Source organism: Fundulus heteroclitus, unplaced genomic scaffold (genome assembly GCF_011125445.2).
Source record: "Fundulus heteroclitus isolate FHET01 unplaced genomic scaffold, MU-UCD_Fhet_4.1 scaffold_354, whole genome shotgun sequence".
NCBI classification, from domain to species: Eukaryota; Metazoa; Chordata; class Actinopteri; order Cyprinodontiformes; family Fundulidae; genus Fundulus; species Fundulus heteroclitus.
Window position 1 is genome coordinate 103270 of NW_023396764.1, and position 20591 is coordinate 123860.

At 39.8% G+C, this 20591-nt stretch overlaps 1 long non-coding RNA gene across 1 annotated transcript; it reads left to right on the forward strand.

The window, feature by feature from the left end:
• Nucleotides 1-19600: 19600 nt before the first annotated feature.
• LOC118559851 lies at nt 19601-20174 on the forward strand. The gene is made up of 3 exons (XR_004928974.1): nt 19601-19643; nt 19737-19820; nt 19943-20174. It is a non-coding gene; the product is annotated as an uncharacterized LOC118559851 (long non-coding RNA).
• Nucleotides 20175-20591: the final 417 nt, after the last annotated feature.

The window sequence follows — 20591 nt, forward strand, 5'->3', positions numbered from 1 at the left end:
CATTAGCCGCTAACATGGTTGTGCTCGGGATCACCGGGTGATTGTACTCTGTCAGTTTGGTCCAAATCCTGTACTGGGAAGTGCCTCAAATAGGGGTGCCAATACTTAATGTCGCCAAACGTCACCAAAGTTCATGGGTCAGATTGGCCTCCTTTAGCAACTCAGCCTCACCACATCTGGGCCCAGAACTCAACATTTGACCAAAATGGTCAGTAGCGCCATTTCCCACATGTGGGTGGTGCTGTATTGGCCAATTGGGTTGTGTCTGGGCATCATGTCAGGTCATGTTGGAAGCAAAGGCCCAATAGGAAAGCATGTGAAATCCAAAATGGGATAGAAAAATGACACGTAGCTGAAAGTCACTGGAAAATTTTAAAATGTCAAGAGGAAGTGACTGTGCGAATTTCAGATCCCTACATTAATCACAGCAACTGCGGTGAGCGATGAAAGTTGCCATTGTATCTCAATGGAGCGTCTCCCTCTGGCCCTCAGAGTTCCGTCGTCATGGAAACTCACTGACACAGCTGCAGCGGCCAGTCTACCGAAGTGCAGAGACTTTGCTCACAATAAGTCCCATTGGATTATAATGGAGAACTTTGCCCCGAACAACGCTTCATATCTCCTGATCCCTAAATGGTAGAGACGTAATCTTTTCTGCGTTTATTTCTTAACGGATAGGGGAAGAAGACTTGCTATCGGTTTATGCAGGAAACATTTTAATAAAGGCGTAAAAAATTATGATGTAAAGGGAATTTTTAATGAATTTCAAAAATCCTCTATAAATGGTCCCGAACAAATGGCTCTAGCTGAAAAAGTATGAGAGATATCAAAATAATTCCTTCACTGTGAGTATCAGCAGGCTTTTGAGGACTATGTTGCTCATTTTTATGTTTGTACAAAAATCGGTGTAGGCACAGCGACGATGTAAAAAAGTGGATCATGTGGAAAAATGCAGCTCTAAAGCATTTTCAGGATTTTGCACATTCGCTACTCCCGAACAATTTGTTCCTGCGGAAAAACCGTAACAGTTATCCACAAAATTCCTTTTTTGTGAGTGTCAGAAGGGTTGGGACATTCATGTGTGAAAGACTCATGCCTGTACATCAAACGGTTTAGGAGTAGCGACGATGCGAAAACGTGTGATGTTTTGGATTTTCAGACGTCATTTTTCAAAACCGCTCCATAGGAAATGAATGGGGGAGGTTTCGGGTTTGTGTCGCTCTGAGGTGATTTGCGAAAAATCTATAAATGCTACACCAATGAGGGTTACATTTCCTGATTCCAGACAAAAATTCCTACGTTTTGATGTATAATTGATGTGGATAGGTTGAAATTTGAGCGAGTGAGAAGAAGTTGTTCGGAGAAGAAGAATTTGTTGAATTTCTAGAGTGCGCACTCTATAACTGCCTCCTTGACAACCATAGCAACGCATGTTATTTGCTGAATTTCTTGAAAAGCCAAAATTATTTTAAGGAGGTACTATATGAAAATGGTAAAAGATATGAAAAAGCTGAAATAGACCATAATAGCTGAAAGATATCACTACATTTTAAAAGTTGAATGGCGTTTCTAGCTGAAAGTAGGCTGAAGCAGTAAGCTGTCAAAAAGCAGCTGAAATGAGCGGAATTTTAGTGAATTACATTCATTTCCTATGGGAGAAAAAAAGCTGAAAATTTGCAGAAAAAGCTGAATATTTTAAAAAGTTGAAGAGTTAAAAGTACAAAAAGACATAGCCATCCATTCCAGAAGAAGCTGAATAGTTTAAAAGTTGAATGGTTGAAATCGGAGAAAAATTGTAGGAGGAGAAGCGAAGCAAAGTTTAAACAGTAAAAACGCATTTGGAAGAATAAACAGGAATAATAATAATAACTAGAAAAATTTGCATTTCCTGCGAAAATGCACTGTGAATGCAGATAGCTGAATGATTAAGCAAAAGATGCAGAAGATCTTTGAAGAAGAGAAAAAAATAGCTGAAAAGCATTGAAGAAGTTGAAAAAATTGTAGAAGTTGAAAGAGTTGAAGAATTTGAACATGAAAGAACAATAGCTGAATGATTAGAAGAAGAAAAAACTGAGGGAAAGGCACCAAACATTTCCTAACTCATTCTAAACACTGAATCGTTTAACAAAGCATAAGTAGAATTTCAAACTTGAATATACTGTTGCCATATGTGGGCCTGCATTTCTAGGGAGTATAAGGGGTTTCGCCCCCATTGAAAAGCATTGGATGTTTGACACCTCCTAACTTGGAGATGCTTTACGTGACACGTGCCCAAACTTATTGTGGAGCATTCTGTATAAAGGAGGTAGAGACTCTGTAAAGCAGAAGTTTGTCCGAGCTTCCTAGAGCTACTTCCAATTAGCAACATGCTAACCATTAGCCGCTAACATGGTTGTGCTCAGGATCACCGGTTGATTGTACTCTGTCAGTTTGGTCCAAATCCTGTACTGGGAAGTGCCTCAAATAGGGGTGCCAATACTTAATGTCACCAAACATGACCAAAGTTCATGGGTCAGATTGGCTTCCTTTAGCAACTCAGCCTCACCACATCTGGGCCCAGAACTCAATATTTGACCAAAATGGTCAGTAGCGCCATTTCCCACAGGTGGGTGGTGCTGTATTGGCCAATTGGGTCGTGTCTGGGCATCATGCCAGGTCCTGTTGGAAGCAAAGGCCCAATAGGAAAGCATGTGAAATCCAAAATTGGACAGAAAAATGACACATAGCTGAAAGTCACTTGAAAATTTTAAAATGTCAAGAGGAAGTGACTGTGCGAATTTCAGATTCCTACATTAATCACAGCAACTGCAGTGAGCGTCGAAAGTTGCCATTGTATCTCAATTGATCCTCTCCCTCTGGCCCTCAGAGTTCCGTCGTCATGGAAACTCACTGACACACCTGCAGCGGGCAGTCTACCCGAAGTGCAGACACTTTGCTCACAATAAGTCCCATTGGATTATAATGGAGAACTTTGCCCCGAACAACGCTTCATATGTCCTGATCCCTAAATAGTAGAGACGTAATTTTTTTTGCGTTTAGTTCGTAACGGATAGGGGAAGAAGAAAATCTATCGTTTTTTGCTGGAAAAAGTTTAATAAAGGCGTAAAAAATTATGATCTAAAGGACATTTTTAAGAAATTTCCAAAATCCTCTAAAAACGGTCCCGAACAAATCGCTCTAGCTGAAAAAGTATAAGTGATATCAAATTAATTCTTTAACTGTGAGTATCAGCAGGCTTTTGAGGACTATGTTGCTCATTTTTGTGTTTGTACAAAAATCGGTGTAGGCACAGCGACGATGTAAAAAAGTGGATCATTTGGGGTGATGGAGGTCCAAAGCGTCTTCAGGATTTTGCAAATTTGCTACTCCCGAACAAATTGTTCCTGCGGAAAAACCGTAACAGTTATCCACAAAACTCCTTTTTTGTGAGTGCCAGAAGGTTTGGGACATTCATATGTGAAAGTCTCATGCCTGTACATCAAACGGTTTAGGAGTAGCGACGATGCGAAAACGTGTGATGTTTTGGATTTTCAGACGTCATTTTTCAAAACCGCTCCATAGGAAATGAATGGGGGAGGTTTCGGGTTTGTGTCGCTCTGAGGTGATTTGCGAAAAATCTATAAATGCTACACCAATGAGGGTTACATTTCCTGAATCCAGACAAAAATTCCTACGTTTTGATGTATAATTTATGTGGATAGGTTGAAAATTGAGCGAGTGAGAAGAAGTTGTTCGGAGAAGAAGAATTTGTTGAATTTCTAGAGTGCGCACTCTATAACTGCCTCCTTGACGACCATAGCAACGCATGTTATTTGCTGAATTTCTTGAAAAGCCAAAATTATTTTAAGGAGGTACTATATGAAAATGGTAAAAGATATGAAAAAGCTGAAATAGACCATAATAGCTGAAAGATATCACTACATTTTAAAAGTTGAATGGCGTTTCTAGCTGAAAGTAGGCTGAAGCAGTAAGCTGTCAAAAAGCAGCTGAAATGAGCGGAATTTTAGTGAATTACATTCATTTCCTATGGGAGAAAAAAAGCTGAAAATTTGCAGAAAAAGCTGAATATTTTAAAAAGTTGAAGAGTTAAAAGTACAAAAAGACATAGCCATCCATTCCAGAAGAAGCTGAATAGTTTAAAAGTTGAATGGTTGAAATCGGAGAAAAATTGTAGGAGGAGAAGCGAAGCAAAGTTTAAACAGTAAAAACGCATTTGGAAGAATAAACAGGAATAATAATAATAACTAGAAAAATTTGCATTTCCTGCGAAAATGCACTGTGAATGCAGATAGCTGAATGATTAAGCAAAAGATGCAGAAGATCTTTGAAGAAGAGAAAAAATAGCTGAAAAGCATTAAAGAAGTTGAAAAAGTTGAAGTTGAAAAAGTTGAAGAATTTGAAAGAGTTGAAGAATTTGAACATGAAAGAACAATAGCTGAATGATTAGAAGAAGAAAAAACCGAGGGAAAGGCACCAAACATTTCCTAACTCATTCTAAACACTGAATCGTTTAACAAAGCATAAGTAGAATTTCAAACTTGAATATACTGTTGCCATATGTGGGCCTGCATTTCTAGCGAGTATAAGGGGTTTCGCCCCCATTGAAAAGCATTGGATGTTTGACACGTCCTAACTTGGAGATGCTTTATGTGACGAGGCCCAAACTTATTGTGGAGCATTCTGTATAAAGGAGGTACAGACTCTGTAAAGCAGAAGTTTGTCTGAGCTTCCTAGAGCTACTTCCAATTAGCAACATGCTAACCATTAGCCGCTAACATGGTTGTGCTCAGGATCACCGGGTGATTGTACTCTGTCAGTTTGGTCTAAATCCTGTACTGGGAAGTGCCTCAAATAGGGGTGCCAATACTTAATGTCGCCAAACGTCACCAAAGTTCATGGGTCAGATTGGCCTCCTTTAGCAACTCAGCCTCACCACATCTGGGCCCAGAACTCAATATTTGACCAAAATGGTCAGTAGCGCCATTTCCCACATGTGGGTGGTGCTGTATTGGCCAATTGGGTCGTGTCTGGGCATCATGCCAGGTCCTGTTGGAAGCAAAGGCCCAATAGGAAAGCATGTGAAATCCAAAATTGGACAGAAAAATGACACATAGCTGAAAGTCACTTGAAAATTTTAAAATGTCAAGAGGAAGTGACTGTGCAAATTTCAGATTCCTACATTAATCACAGCAACTGCGGTGAGCGTCGAAAGTTGCCATTCTATCTCAATTGATCCTCTCCCTCTGGGCCTCAGAGTTCCGTCGTCATGGAAACTCACTGACACACCTGCAGCGGGCAGTCTAGCCAAGTGCAGAGACTTTGCTCACAATAAGTCCCATTGGATTATAATGGAGAACTTTGCCCCGAACAACGCTTCATATCTCCTGATCCCTAAATGGTAGAGACGTATTTTTTTCTGCGTTTAGTTCGTAACGGATAGGGGAAGAAGAAAAGCTATCGGTTTTTGCTGGAAAAAGTTTAATAAAGGCGTAAAAAATTATGATCTAAAGGGGTTTTTTAAGGAATTTGCAAAATCCTCTAAAAACAGTCCCGAACAAATCGCTCTAGCTGAAAAAGTATAAGAGATATCAAAACAATTATTTCACTGTGAGTATCAGCAGGCTTTTGAGGACTATGTTGCTCATTTTTATGTTTGTACAAAAATGGGTGTAGGCACAGCGACGATGTAAAAAGGTGGATCATGTGGAACAATGCAGCTCTAAAGCATTTTCAGGATTTTGCACATTCACTACTCCCGAACAAATTGTTCCTGCGGAAAAACCGTAACAGTTATCCACAAAATTCCTTTTTTGTGAGTGCCAGAAGGGTTGGGACATTCATATGTGAAAGTCTCATGCCTGTAGATCAAACGGTTTAGGAGAAGCGACGATGTGAAAACGTGTGATGTTTTGGATTTTCAGACGTCTTTTTTCAAAACCGCTCCATAGGAAATGAATGGGGGAGGTTTCGGGTTTGTGTCGCTCTGAGGTGATTTGCGAAAAATCTATAAATGCTACACCAATGAGGGTTACATTTCCTGAATCCAGACAAAAATTCCTACGTTTTGATGTATAATTTATGTGGATAGGTTGAAAATTGAGCGAGTGAGAAGAAGTTGTTCGGAGAAGAAGAATTTGTTGAATTTCTAGAGTGCGCACTCTATAACTGCCTCCTTGACGACCATAGCAACGCATGTTATTTGCTGAATTTCTTGAAAAGCCAAAATTATTTTAAGGAGGTACTATATGAAAATGGTAAAAGATATGAAAAAGCTGAAATAGACCATAATAGCTGAAAGATATCACTACATTTTAAAAGTTGAATGGCGTTTCTAGCTGAAAGTAGGCTGAAGCAGTAAGCTGTCAAAAAGCAGCTGAAATGAGCGGAATTTTAGTGAATTACATTCATTTCCTATGGGAGAAAAAAAGCTGAAAATTTGCAGAAAAAGCTGAATATTTTAAAAAGTTGAAGAGTTTAAAGTACAAAAAGACATAGCCATCCATTCCAGAAGAAGCTGAATAGTTTAAAAGTTGAATGGTTGAAATCGGAGAAAAATTGTAGGAGGAGAAGCGAAGCAAAGTTTAAACAGTAAAAACGCATTTGGAAGAATAAACGGGAATAATAAAGAATAAAGAGAAACAGGATCTCAAGAACTGTGAATGCCTACTGCATTCACAGTAATAATAATAATAACTAGAAAAATTTGCATTTCCTGCGAAAATGCACTGTGAATGCAGATAGCTGAATGATTAAGCAAAAGATGCAGAAGATCTTTGAAGAAGAGAAAAAATAGCTGAAAAGCATTGAAGAAGTTGAAAAAGTTGAAGTTGAAAAAGTTGAAGAATTTGAAAGAGTTGAAGAATTTGAACATGAAAGAACAATAGCTGAATTATTAGAAGAAGAAAAAACTGAGGGAAAGGCACCAAACATTTCCTAACTCATTCTAAACATTGAATCGTTTAACAAAGCATAAGTAGAATTTCAAACTTGAATATACTGTTGCCATATGTGGGCCTGCATTTCTAGGGAGTATAAGGGGTTTCGCCCCCATTGAAAAGCATTGGATGTTTGACACCTCCTAACTTGGAGATGCTTTACGTGACGAGGCCCAAACTTATTGTGGAGCATTCTGTATAAAGGAGGTACAGACTCTGTAAAGCAGAAGTTTGTCCGAGCTTCCTAGAGCTACTTCCAATTAGCAACATGCTAACCATTAGCCGCTAACATGGTTGTGCTCAGGATCACCGGTTGATTGTACTCTGTCAGTTTGGTCCAAATCCTGTTCTGGGAAGTGCCTCAAATAGGGGTGTCAATACTTAATGTCACCAAACATGACCAAAGTTCATGGGTCAGATTGGCCTCCTTTAGCAACTCAGCCTCACCACATCTGGGCCCAGAACTCAATATTTGACCAAAATGGTCAGTAGCGCCATTTCCCACAGGTGGGTGGTGCTGTATTGGCCAATTGGGTCGTGTCTGGGCATCATGCCAGGTCCTGTTGGAAGCAAAGGCCCAATAGGAAAGCATGTGAAATCCCAAATGGGATAGAAAAATGACACATAGCTGAAAGTCACTTGAAAATTTTAAAATGTCAAGAAGAAGTGACTGTGCGAATTTCAGATTCCTACATTAATCACAGCAACTGCGGTGAGCGTCGAAAGTTGCCATTCTATCTCAATTGATCCTCTCCCTCTGGCCCTCAGAGTTCCGTCGTCATGGAAACTCACTCACACACCTGCATCGGCCAGACTACCCAAGTGCAGAGACTTTGCTCACAATAAGTCCCATTGGATTATAATGGAGAACTTTGCCCCGAACAACGCTTCATATCTCCTGATCCCTAAATGGTAGAGACGTAATTTTTTCTGCGTTTAGTTCGTAACGGATAGGGGAATAAGAAAAGCTATCGTTTTTTGCTGGAAAAAGTTTAATAAAGGCGTAAAAAATTATGATCTAAAGGGGTTTTTTAAGGAATTTGCAAAATCCTCTAAAAACAGTCCCGAACAAATCGCTCTAGCTGAAAAAGTATAAGAGATATCAAAACAATTATTTCACTGTGAGTATCAGCAGGCTTTTGAGGACTATGTTGCTCATTTTTATGTTTGTACAAAAATCGGTGTAGGTACAGCGACGATGTAAAAAAGTGGATCATGTGGAACAATGCAGCTCTAAAGCGTTTTCAGGATTTTGCAAATTCGCTACTCCCGAACAAATTGTTCCTGCGGAAAAACCGTAACAGTTATCCACAAAATTCCTTTTTTGTGAGTGCCAGAAGGGTTGGGACATTCATATGTGAAAGTCTCATGCCTGTACATCAAACGGTTTAGGAGTAGCGACAATGCGAAAACGTGTGATGTTTTGGATTTTCAGACGTCATTTTTCAAAACCGCTCCATAGGAAATGAATGGGGGAGGTTTCGGGTTTGTGTCGCTCTGGGGTGATTTGCGAAATATCTATAAATTCTACACCAATGAGGGTTACATTTCCTGAATCCAGACAAAAATTCCTACGTTTTGATATATACTTTATGTGGATAGGTTGAAAATTGAGCGAGTGAGAAGAAGTTGTTCGGAGAAGAAGAATTTGTTGAATTTCTAGAGTGCGCACTCTATAACTGCCTCCTTGACGACCATAGCAACGCATGTTATTTGCTGAATTTCTTGAAAAGCCAAAATTATTTTAAGGAGGTACTATATGAAAATGGTAAAAGATATGAAAAAGCTGAAATAGACCATAATAGCTGAAAGATATCACTACATTTTAAAAGTTGAATGGCGTTTCTAGCTGAAAGTAGGCTGAAGCAGTAAGCTGTCAAAAAGCAGCTGAAATGAGCGGAATTTTAGTGAATTACATTCATTTCCTATGGGAGAAAAAAAGCTGAAAATTTGCAGAAAAAGCTGAATATTTTAAAAAGTTGAAGAGTTAAAAGTACAAAAAGACATAGCCATCCATTCCAGAAGAAGCTGAATAGTTTAAAAGTTGAATGGTTGAAATCGGAGAAAAATTGTAGGAGGAGAAGCGAAGCAAAGTTTAAACAGTAAAAACGCATTTGGAAGAATAAACAGGAATAATAATAATAATAATAAAGAACTAGAAAAATTTGCATTTCCTGCGAAAATGCACTGTGAATGCAGATAGCTGAATGATTGAGCAAAAGATGCAGAAGATCTTTGAAGAAGGGAAAAAATAGCTGAAAAGCAATGAAGAAGTTGAAAAAATTGAAGAAGTTGAAAAAGTTGAAGAATTTGAAAGAGTTGAAGAATTTGAACATGAAAGAACAATAGCTGAATGATTAGAAGAAGAAAAAGCTGAGGGAAAGGCACCAAACATTTCCTAACTCATTCTAATCACTGAATCGTTTAACAAAGCATAAGTAGAATTTCAAACTTGAATATACTGTAGCCATATGTGGGCCTGCATTTCTAGGGAGTATTAGGGGTTTCGCCCCCATTGAAAAGCATTGGATGTTTGACACCTCCTAACTTGGAGATGCTTTACGTGACGAGGCCCAAACTTATTGTGGAGCATTCTGTATAAAGGAGGTACAGACTCTGTAAAGCAGAAGTTTGTCCGAGCTTCCTAGAGCTACTTCCAATTAGCAACATGCTAACCATTAGCCGCTAACATGGTTGTGCTCAGGATCACCGGGTGATTGTACTCTGTCAGTTTGGTCCAAATCCTGTACTGGGAAGTGCCTCAAATAGGGGTGCCAATACTTAATGTCACCAAACGTGACCAAAGTTCATGGGTCAGATTGGCCTCCTTTAACAACTCAGCCTCACCACATCTGGGCCCAGAACTCAACATTTGAGCAAAATGGTCAGTAGCGCCATTTCCCACAGGTGGGTGGTGCTGTATTGGCCAATTGGGTCGTGTCTGGGCATCATGCCAGGTCCTGTTGGAAGCAAAGGCCCAATAGGAAAGCATGTGAAATCCAAAATTCGACAGAAAAGTGACACATAGCTGAAAGTCACTTGAAAATTTTAAAATGTCAAGAGGAAGTGACTGTGCGAATTTCAGATTCCTACATTAATCACAGCAACTGCGGTGAGCGTCGAAAGTTGCCATTCTATCTCAATTGATCCTCTCCCTCTGTAACCTGACGCCGCCAGATAGATTTGCTTCGCATTTCCATCTGGAAACCTTCTGTTGAAGTAATTTTGGGAAGGGGCGAAAATACTGGTTAGCTGATTGGCCTATGTTGGTGATAGAAAAGCCAAATAAACCAATCAGATCAACGAAGCATTTGACGTGCTCGTCAACATGCTTCGTCGTCGCTCTGTTGACAAAAACACAACCACAAGCCAAGCTACTCTTGCTGCTGCAGGTAAAGGCTTGTTAGCTCAGCAAAGAAATACTCTGTAATGCCGATAAAACTTGCTCGATAGCCACGCTAACGCTAGTTTCATCGGCTGAAGCCGCCATGTTCTTTAGACTGAACTGTCGATCTTCTCGTTGCGTCACACCTCAACCCGCCTCAAAGCCAACGCTGATTGGACGTTCGTTTGGTGAACGGCTCCAAATTTTCTTTAACGGAGAGTAGCCAGACTGATCTGCGAGTGAAACCTTGAAAGCTCGCGAGATCAGGATGGTCTCACGAGGCTACTCCCTCTGGCCCTCAGAGTTCCGTCGTCATGGAAACTCACTCACACACCTGCAGCGGCCAGTCTACCGAAGTGCAGAGACTTTGCTCACAATAAGTCCCATTGGATTATAATGGAGAACTTTGCCCCGAATAACGCTTCATATCTCCTGATCCCTAAATGGTAGAGACGTAATTTTTTCTGCGTATAGTTCGTAACGGATAGGGGAAGAAGAAAAGCTATCGTTTTTTGCTGGAAAAAGTTTAATAAAGGCGTAAAAAATTATGATCTAAAGGGTTTTTTTAAGGAATTTCCAAAATCCTCTAAAAACAGTCCCGAACAAATCGCTCTAGCTGAAAAAGTATAAGAGATATCAAAACAATTATTTCACTGTGAGTATCAGCAGGCTTTTGAGGACTATGTTGCTCATTTTTATGTTTGTACAAAAATCGGTGTAGGCACAGCGACGATGTAAAAAAGTGGATCATTTGGGGTGATGGAGGTCCAAAGCGTCTTCAGGATTTTGCAAATTCGCTACTCCCGAACAAATTGTTCCTGCGGAAAAACCGTAACAGTTATCCACAAAATTCCTTTTTTGTGAGTGCCAGAAGGGTTGGGACATTCATATGTGAAAGTGTCATGCCTGTATATCAAACGGTTTAGGAGTAGCGACGGTGCGAAAACGTGTGATGTTTTGGATTTTCAGACGTCATTTTTCAAAACCGCTCCATAGGAAATGAATGGGGGAGGTTTCGGGTTTGTGTCGCTCTGAGGTGATTTGCGAAAAATCTATAAATGCTACACCAATGACGGTTACATTTCCTGAATCCAGACAAAAATTCATACGTTTTGATGTATAATTCATGTGGATAGGTTAAAAATTGAGCGAGTGAGAAGAAGTTGTTCGGAGAAGAAGAATTTGTTGAATTTCTAGAGTGCGCACTCTATAACTGCCTCCTTGACGACCATAGCAACGCATGTTATTTGCTGAATTTCTTGAAAAGCCAAAAGTATTTTAAGGAGGTACTATATGAAAATGGTAAAAGATATGAAAAAGCTGAAATAGACCATAATAGCTGAAAGATATCACTACATTTTAAAAGTTGAATGGCGTTTCTAGCTGAAAGTAGGCTGAAGCAGTAAGCTGTCAAAAAGCAGCTGAAATGAGCGGAATTTTAGTGAATTACATTCATTTCCTATGGGAGAAAAAAAAAGCAGGAAATTTGCAGAAAAAGCTGAAAATTTTAAAAAGTTGAAAAGTTAAAAGTACAAAAAGATATAGCCATCGATTCTAGAGAAGAAGCTGAATAGTTTAAAAGTTGAATGGTTGAAATCGGACAAAAACTGTAGGAGGAGAAGCGAATCAAACTTTAAACAGTAAAAACGCGAAAGAGGATCTCAATAACTGTGAATGCCTACTGCATTCACAGTAATAAAGAGAAACAGGATCTCAAGAACTGTGAATGCCTACTGCATTCACAGTAATAAAGAGAAACAGGATCTCAAGAACTGTGAATGCCTACTGCATTCACAGTAATAAAGAATAAAGAGAAACAGGATCTCAAGAACTGTGAATGCCTACTGCATTCACAGTAACTAGAAAAATTTGCATTTCCTGCGAAAATGCACTGTGAATGCAGATAGCTGAATGATTAAGCAAAAGATGCAGAAGATCTTTGAAGAAGAGAAAAAATAGCTGAAAAGCATTGAAGAAGTTGAAAAAGTTGAAGAAGTTGAAAAAGTTGAAGAATTTGAAAGAGCTGAAGAATTTGAACATGAAAGAACAATAGCTGAATTATTAGAAGAAGAAAAAACTGAGGGAAAGGCACCAAACTTTTCCTAACTCATTCTAAACACTGAATCGTTTAACAAAGCATAAGTAGAATTTCAAACTTGAATATACTGTTGCCATATGTGGGCCTGCATTTCTAGGGAGTATAAGGGGTTTCGCCCCCATTGAAAAGCATTGGATGTTTGACACCTCCTAACTTGGAGATGCTTTACATGACGAGGCCCAAACTTATTGTGGAGCATTCTGTATAAAGGAGGTACAGACTCTGTCAAGCAGAAGTTTGTCCGAGCTTCCTAGAGCTACTTCCAATTAGCAACATGCTAACCATTAGCCACTAACATGGTTGTGCTCAGGATCACCGGGTGATTGTACTCTGTCAGTTTGGTCCAAATCCTGTACTGGGAAGTGCCTCAAATAGGGGTGGCAATACTTAATGTCGCCAAACGTCACCAAAGTTCATGGGTCAGATTGGCCTCCTTTAGCAACTCAGCCCCACCCCATCTGGGCCCAGAACTCAATATTTGACCAAAATGGTCAGTAGCGCCATTTCCCACAGGTGGGTGGTGCTGTATTGGCCAATTGGGTCGTGTCTGGGCATCATGCCAGGTCCTGTTGGAAGCAAAGGCCCAATAGGAAAGCATGTGAAATCCAAAATGGGACTAGAAAAATGACACATAGCTGAAAGTCACTTGAAAATTTTAAAATGTCAAGAGGAAGTGACTGTGCGAATTTCAGATTCCTACATTAATCACAGCAACTGCGGTGAGCGTCGAAAGTTGCCATTCTATCTCAATTGATCCTCTCCCTCTGGCCCTCAGAGTTCCGTCGTCATGGAAACTCACTCACACACCTGCAGCGGCCAGTACTACCCAAGTGCAGAGACTTTGCTCACAATAAGTCCCATTGGATTATAATGGAGAACTTTGCCCCGAACAACGCTTCATATCTCCTGATCCCTAAATGGTAGAGACGTAATTTTTTCTGCGTTTAGTTCGTAACGGATAGGGGAAGAAGAAAAGCTATCGTTTTTTGCTGGAAAAAGTTTAATAAAGGCGTAAAAAATTATGATCTAAAGGGGTTTTTTAAGGAATTTGCAAAATCCTCTAAAAACAGTCCCGAACAAATCGCTCTAGCTGAAAAAGTATAAGAGATATCAAAACAATTATTTCACTGTGAGTATCAGCAGGCTTTTGAGGACTATGTTGCTCATTTTTATGTTTGTACAAAAATCGGTGTAGGCACAGCGACGATGTAAAAAAGTGGATCATGTGGGAACATGCAGCTCTAAAGCGTCTTCAGGATTTTGCAAATTCGCTACTCCCGAACAAATTGTTCCTGCGGAAAAACCGTAACAGTTATCCACAAAATTCCTTTTTTGTGAGTGCCAGAAGGGTTGGGACATTCATATGTGAAAGTCTCATGCCTGTACATCAAACGGTTTAGGAGTAGCGACGATGCGAAAACGTGTGATGTTTTGGATTTTCAGACGTCATTTTTCAAAACCGCTCCATAGGAAATGAATGGGGGAGGTTTCGGGTTTGTGTCGCTCTGAGGTGATTTGCGAAAAATCTATAAATGCTACACCAATGAGGGTTACATTTCCTGAATCCAGACAAAAATTCCTACGTTTTGATGTATAATTTATGTGGATAGGTTGAAAATTGAGCGAGTGAGAAGAAGTTGTTCGGAGAAGAAGAATTTGTTGAATTTCTAGAGTGCGCACTCTATAACTGCCTCCTTGACGACCATAGCAACGCATGTTATTTGCTGAATTTCTTGAAAAGCCAAAATTATTTTAAGGAGGTACTATATGAAAATGGTAAAAGATATGAAAAAGCTGAAATAGACCATAATAGCTGAAAGATATCACTACATTTTAAAAGTTGAATGGCGTTTCTAGCTGAAAGTAGGCTGAAGCAGTAAGCTGTCAAAAAGCAGCTGAAATGAGCGGAATTTTAGTGAATTACATTCATTTCCTATGGGAGAAAAAAAGCTGAAAATTTGCAGAAAAAGCTGAATATTTTAAAAAGTTGAAGAGTTAAAAGTACAAAAAGACATAGCCATCCATTCCAGAAGAAGCTGAATAGTTTAAAAGTTGAATGGTTGAAATCGGAGAAAAATTGTAGGAGGAGAAGCGAATCAAACTTTAAACAGGAAAAACGCATTAGGAAGAATAAACACTAAGAAGAAGAATAAAGAATAAAGAGAAACAGGATCTCAAGAACTGTGAATGCCTACTGCATTCACAGTAACTAGAAATATTTGCATTTCCTGCGAAAATGCACTGTGAATGCAGATAGCTGAATGATTGAGCAAAAGATGCAGAAGATCTTTGAAGAAGAGAAAAAAATAGCTGAAAAGCATTGAAGAAGTTGAAAAAGTTGAAGAAGTTGAAAAAGTTGAAGAATTTGGAAGAAGTTGAAAAAGTTGAAGAATTTGAAAGAGTTGAAGGATTTGAACATGAAAGAACAATAGCTGAATTATTAGAAGAAGAAAAAACTGAGGGAAAGGCACCAAACATTTCCTAACTCATTCTAAACACTGAATCGTTTAACAAAGCATAAGTAGAATTTCAAACATTAATATGCTGTTGCCATATGTGGGCCTGCATTTCTAGGGAGTATAAGGGGTTTCGCCCCCATTGAAAAGCATTGGATGTTTGACACCTCCTAACTTGGAGATGCTTTACGTGACGAGGCCCAAAGTTATAGTGGAGCATTCTGTATAAAGGAGGTACAGACTCTGTAAAGCAGAAGTTTGTCCGAGCTTCCTAGAGCTATTTCCAATTAGCAACATGCTAACCATTAGCCGCTAACATGGTTGTGCTCAGGATCACCGGCTGATTGTACTCTGTCAGTTTGGTCCAAATCCTGTACTGGGAAGTGCCTCAAATAGGGGTGCCAATACTTAATGTCGCCAAACGTCACCAAAGTTCATGGGTCAGATTGGCTTCCTTTAGCAACTCAGCCTCACCACATCTGGGCCCAGAACTCAATATTTGACCAAAATGGTCAGTAGCGCCATTTCCCACAGGTGGGTGGTGCTGTATTGGCCAATTGGGTCGTGTCTGGGCATCATGCCAGGTCCTGTTGGAAGCAAAGGCCCAATAGGAAAGCATGTCAAATCCAAAATGGGATAGAAAAATGACACATAGCTGAAAGTCACTTGAAACTTTTATAATGTCAAGAGGAAGTGACTGTGCGAATTTCAGATTCCTACATTAATCACAGCAACTGCGGTGAGCATCGAAAGTTGCCATTCTATCTCAATTGAGCTTCTCCCTCTGGCCCTCAGAGTTCCGTTGTCATGGAAACTCACTGACACACCTGCAGCGGCCAGTCTACCAAAGTGCAGAGACTTTGCTCACAATAAGTCCCATTGGATTATAATGGAGAACTTTGCCCCGAACAACGCTTCATATCTCCTGATCCCTAAATGGTAGAGACGTAATTTTTTCTGCGTTTAGTTCGTAACGGATAGGTGAAGAAGAAAAGCTATCGTTTTTTGCTGGAAAAAGTTTAATAAAGGCGTAAAAAATTATGATCTAAAGGTTTTTTTAAGGAATTTCCAAAATCCTCTAAAAACAGTCCCGAACAAATCGCTCTATCTGAAAAAGTATAAGAGATATCAAAACAATTATTTCACTGTGAGTATCAGCAGGCTTTTGAGGACTATGTTGCTCATTTTTATGTTTGTACAAAAATCGGTGTAGGCACAGCGACGATGTAAAAAAGTGGATCATTTGGGGTGATGGAGGTCCAAAGCGTCTTCAGGATTTTGCAAATTCGCTACTCCCGAACAAATTGTTCCTGCGGAAAAACCGTAACAGTTATCCACAAAATTCCTTTTTTGTGAGTGCCAGAAGGGTTGGGACATTCATATGTGAAAGTGTCATGCCTGTACGTCAAACAGGTTTAGGAGTAGCGACGATGCGAAAACGTGTGATGTTTTGGATTTTCAGACGTCATTTTTCAAAACCGCTCCATAGGAAATGAATGGGGGAGGTTTCGGGTTTGTGTCGCTCTGAGGTGATTTGCGAAAAATCTATAAATGCTACACCAATGAGGGTTACATTTCCTGATCCAGACAAAAATTCCTACGTTTTGATGTACAATTTATGTGGATAGGTTGAAAATTGAGCGAGTGAGAAGAAGTTGTTCGGAGAAGAAGAATTTGCTTGAATTTCTAGAGTGCGCACTCTATAACTGCCTCCTTGACGACCATAGCAACGCATGTTATTTGCTGAATTTCTTGAAAAGCCAAAATTATTTTAAGGAGGTACTATATGAAAATGGTAAAAGATATGAAAAAGCTGAAATAGACCATAATAGCTGAAAGATATCACTACATTTTAAAAGTTGAATGGCGTTTCTAGCTGAAAGTAGGCTGAAGCAGTAAGCTGTCAAAAAGCAGCTGAAATGAGCGGAATTTTAGTGAATTACATTCATTTCCTATGGGAGAAAAAAAGCTGAAAATTTGCAGAAAAAGCTGAATATTTTAAAAAGTTGAAGAGTTAAAAGTACAAAAAGACATAGCCATCCATTCCAGAAGAAGCTGAATAGTTTAAAAGTTGAATGGTTGAAATCGGAGAAAAATTGTAGGAGGAGAAGCGAATCAAACTTTAAACAGTAAAAACGCATTTGGAAGAATAACCCATAAGAATAAGAAGAATAAAGAATAAAGAGAAACAGGATCTCAAGAACTGTGAATGCCTACTGCATTCACAGTAACTAGAAAAATTTGCATTTCCTGCGAAAATGCACTGTGAATGCAGATAGCTGAATGATTAAGCAAAAGATGCAGAAGATCTTTGAAGAAGAGAAAAAATAGCTGAAAAGCATTGAAGAAGTTGAAAAAGTTGAAGAAGTTGAAAAAGTTGAAGAATTTGAAAGAGTTGAAGAATTTGAACATGAAAGAACAATAGCTGAATGATTAGAAGAAGAAAAAACTGAGGGAAAGGCACCAAACATTTCCTAACTCATTCTAAACACTGAATCGTTTAACAAAGCAGAAGTAGAATTTCAAACTTGAATATACTGTAGCCATATTGTGGGCCTGCATTTCTAGGGAGTATAAGGGGTTTCGCCCCCATTGAAAAAGCATTGGATGTTTGACACCTCCTAACTTGGAGATGCTTTACATGACGAGGCCCAAACTTATTGTGGAGCATTCTGTATAAAGGAGGTACAGACTCTGTAAAGCAGAAGTTTTTCCGAGCTTCCTAGAGCTACTTCCAATTAGCAACATGCTAACCATTAGCCGCTAAAATGGTTGTGCTCAGGATCACCGGGTGATTGTACTCTGTCAGTTTGGTCCAAATCCTGTACTGGGAAGTGCCTCAAATAGGGGTGCCAATACTTAATGTCGCCAAACGTCACCAAAGTTCATGGGTCAGATTGGCCTCCTTTAGCAACTCAGCCTCACCACATCTGGGCCCAGAACTCAATATTTGACCAAAATGGTCAGTAGCGCCATTTCCCACAGGTGGGTGGTGCTGTATTGGCCAATTGGGTCGTGTCTGGGCATCATGCCAGGTCCTGTTGGAAGCAAAGGCCCAATAGGAAAGCATGTGAAATCCAAAATGGGATAGAAAAATGACACATAACTGAAAGTCACTTGAAAAATTTTAAATGTCAAGAGGAAGTGACTGTGCGAATTTCAGATTCCTACATTAATCACAGCAACTGCGGTGAGCGTCGAAAGTTGCCATTGTATCTCAATTGATCCTCTCCCTCTGGCCCTCAGAGTTCCGTCGTCATGGAAACTCACTGACACACCTGCAGCGGCCAGTCTACCGAAGTGCAGAGACTTTGCACTGCATGAAAAGTGTGATTTCCGTCACTATGCGGCACTGTAGATTGTCGTGGAAGTTCAGGTTAACGGCTGTTCACGGTAATTTGCAGTCAACACCGAAAACTGCCATGAATTGTCAGAAATTGACGTGGCAGTTGTCCCCCCATGACCCCCCCTCCTCCTAATTCTAGGGGAGGCTTTAACATGTAAATGAAAATGCTGTGAGCTATACAAACGCAAATTAGTGTTGCAGGGGGAGGTTTTGCCTTTAGCAAGACAGAGCCACATTTCACAGACTTGATGCACAGAAGAAGTGATGTGATGGCATTGTCAGAAATCTTGAAAGTTGATTGCCATGACAAAAGCATCATGGCCAGAGGTTTCATCAACAAGTCTCCTGGTTTTTCACTTGTGGACTGATCGCTTCGTAAAGTGTGTTATTTAGTTAGAAGTTATAAATTTACCGAAGGCTGTGGCTGGAAATAATTGGGGTGCAGATAGACAATCATTATTAAACATATATAAGGCTCTCATGAGATCAATAATACATTATGGCAGTTTTATTTATGGAGCAGCAGCTAAAACAACATTACAAAGAATAGATAGATTACTAAAAGAGCGTTGATAGGTGTTTTCACTGCTCCTGTGCATATACGTAAAGCCCTACTTTGTAGAGACTGGAGAAACTCCACTGGAATTCAGAAGAATGAAATTAGGTTTAGTATATTGGATGAAAATTAAAAGTAGTATGGATGAAAATGTAACTTCAACAATTTTACAAACTTGTTGGGAATAAAAGGACATGCCAAGAATGGTGTCTTAAAGGATTATTGGGAAATAAAGGTAATATAAAGGATATTTATAGATTAAGGAAAGCATTATTTATTTATTATTTATTATCTTCAGAGTACAAAATTAACAAATAGAATTTAATAGATGTAAAACAGTGTTGCTACACACTCATTAACAGTAGGTGGCGGTATGCACCTTAAAGTTGCTTGCGATCCGCCATGATAGAAGAGAAGAAGAAGACAAAGACGACGAAGAAGAAGAAGAAGAAGAAAAAAAAACGTGCTGAGCGCTCCGCTACTGTGTTCATGTCCTCTTCTGAGCCTGAAGATGAAATAAAACCACAACTGCTGGTAAGTGATCAATGGCTGGACGACGTCTCGCCTTCAACTCGCCTTCAACTTGCAAGAACAAGCTTTATTAAAGTGTATTTTTTGTGATTCACAGTAAGCAGGACGCCGTCTTCACAACTCGGAGACAAATTGCAGGCGCTATGAACCGGAGCAAGGGTAAGATTTAAAGAATATGCTTTCATTCTGCGGTAAAAGGAAATAGATACCGATCATAACTGTACATTTTGTTTTCACAGACTAAGCACGCCTCATAATGAGGCGGTGACCTCCTATTTGCTCTGAGCAATAACTGCAAGTCCAATTTACACAATGTTGATAAAGACGACATTGTGTGTAAGTGACTTTGTTTTACTGTTTTCTCCTTCCTTGTTATTGTGACTTGCGTTTGATTTTTATTCATACCACTCTCATTTAATGGTTTTCCAGCCGCTTGTAAGACGTATTATGAGATGGTACGCAGGAGCTGAAGCTGCCAAGAGTTCAGCTCGGAGTCGAGCTAGAAGAAAGAGGGTAAGACTTTATTTGGTGACTATTTTTCAGGTGCATTGATTGATATGTTGTGTCCATACGCAGTGCATCCCATCGCATAGTACTGATTCATTGTTTTTTTTTTTTCGTTTTTTTTTTTACAGCTGCTGGAATCGAGGCAGAGTGTGCAGGCGGATGTGGAAGTGGAACTCTGGAAGTCCGCCACCATCGACCTCATGTCTGGCGAAGAAGATGGCGTCGTTGGCGGAGTCTCCGGATGGATTGTACCATAGACATAATATATATGTCTATGGATTGTACGGCCGCCGTCTTTTCGTAGGGTTGTGCGCAATTCTGTTCCCCCGTGAAAATCTGTTTCCCCTGTGTCGGGAACGCGCTTTGCAGCCATTTTCCCGACGCTTCTAATTGATTTCTCTGTAAAACAACTCATAATCATGTCAATGTTGTAACAGTCAGTTTATTCGGCTGCTGTTTACAAAATTGTAAAATAAAAATAAATAAACGAGGTCTTCTTACGCTGTTTTGTTTTATTTTACAATTTTGTAAACAGTTGCCGATTAAACTGAATGTTACAACCTCGACATGATTATAGGACTTCTTTTACCGAGAAATCAACTAGAAGCGCCGGGAAAACCTGCTGCAAAGCGCGCTCCCGACACGGGGGAAACAGATTTTCACGGGGGAACAGAATTGCGCACAACACCGGATTTCTCTGAACTCTGTGTGAAGCTGCAGTCCCGGTTAGAGGCGACGCCGAAGTACAGAGCCACGCACAGTAGGCGTCTGCACATC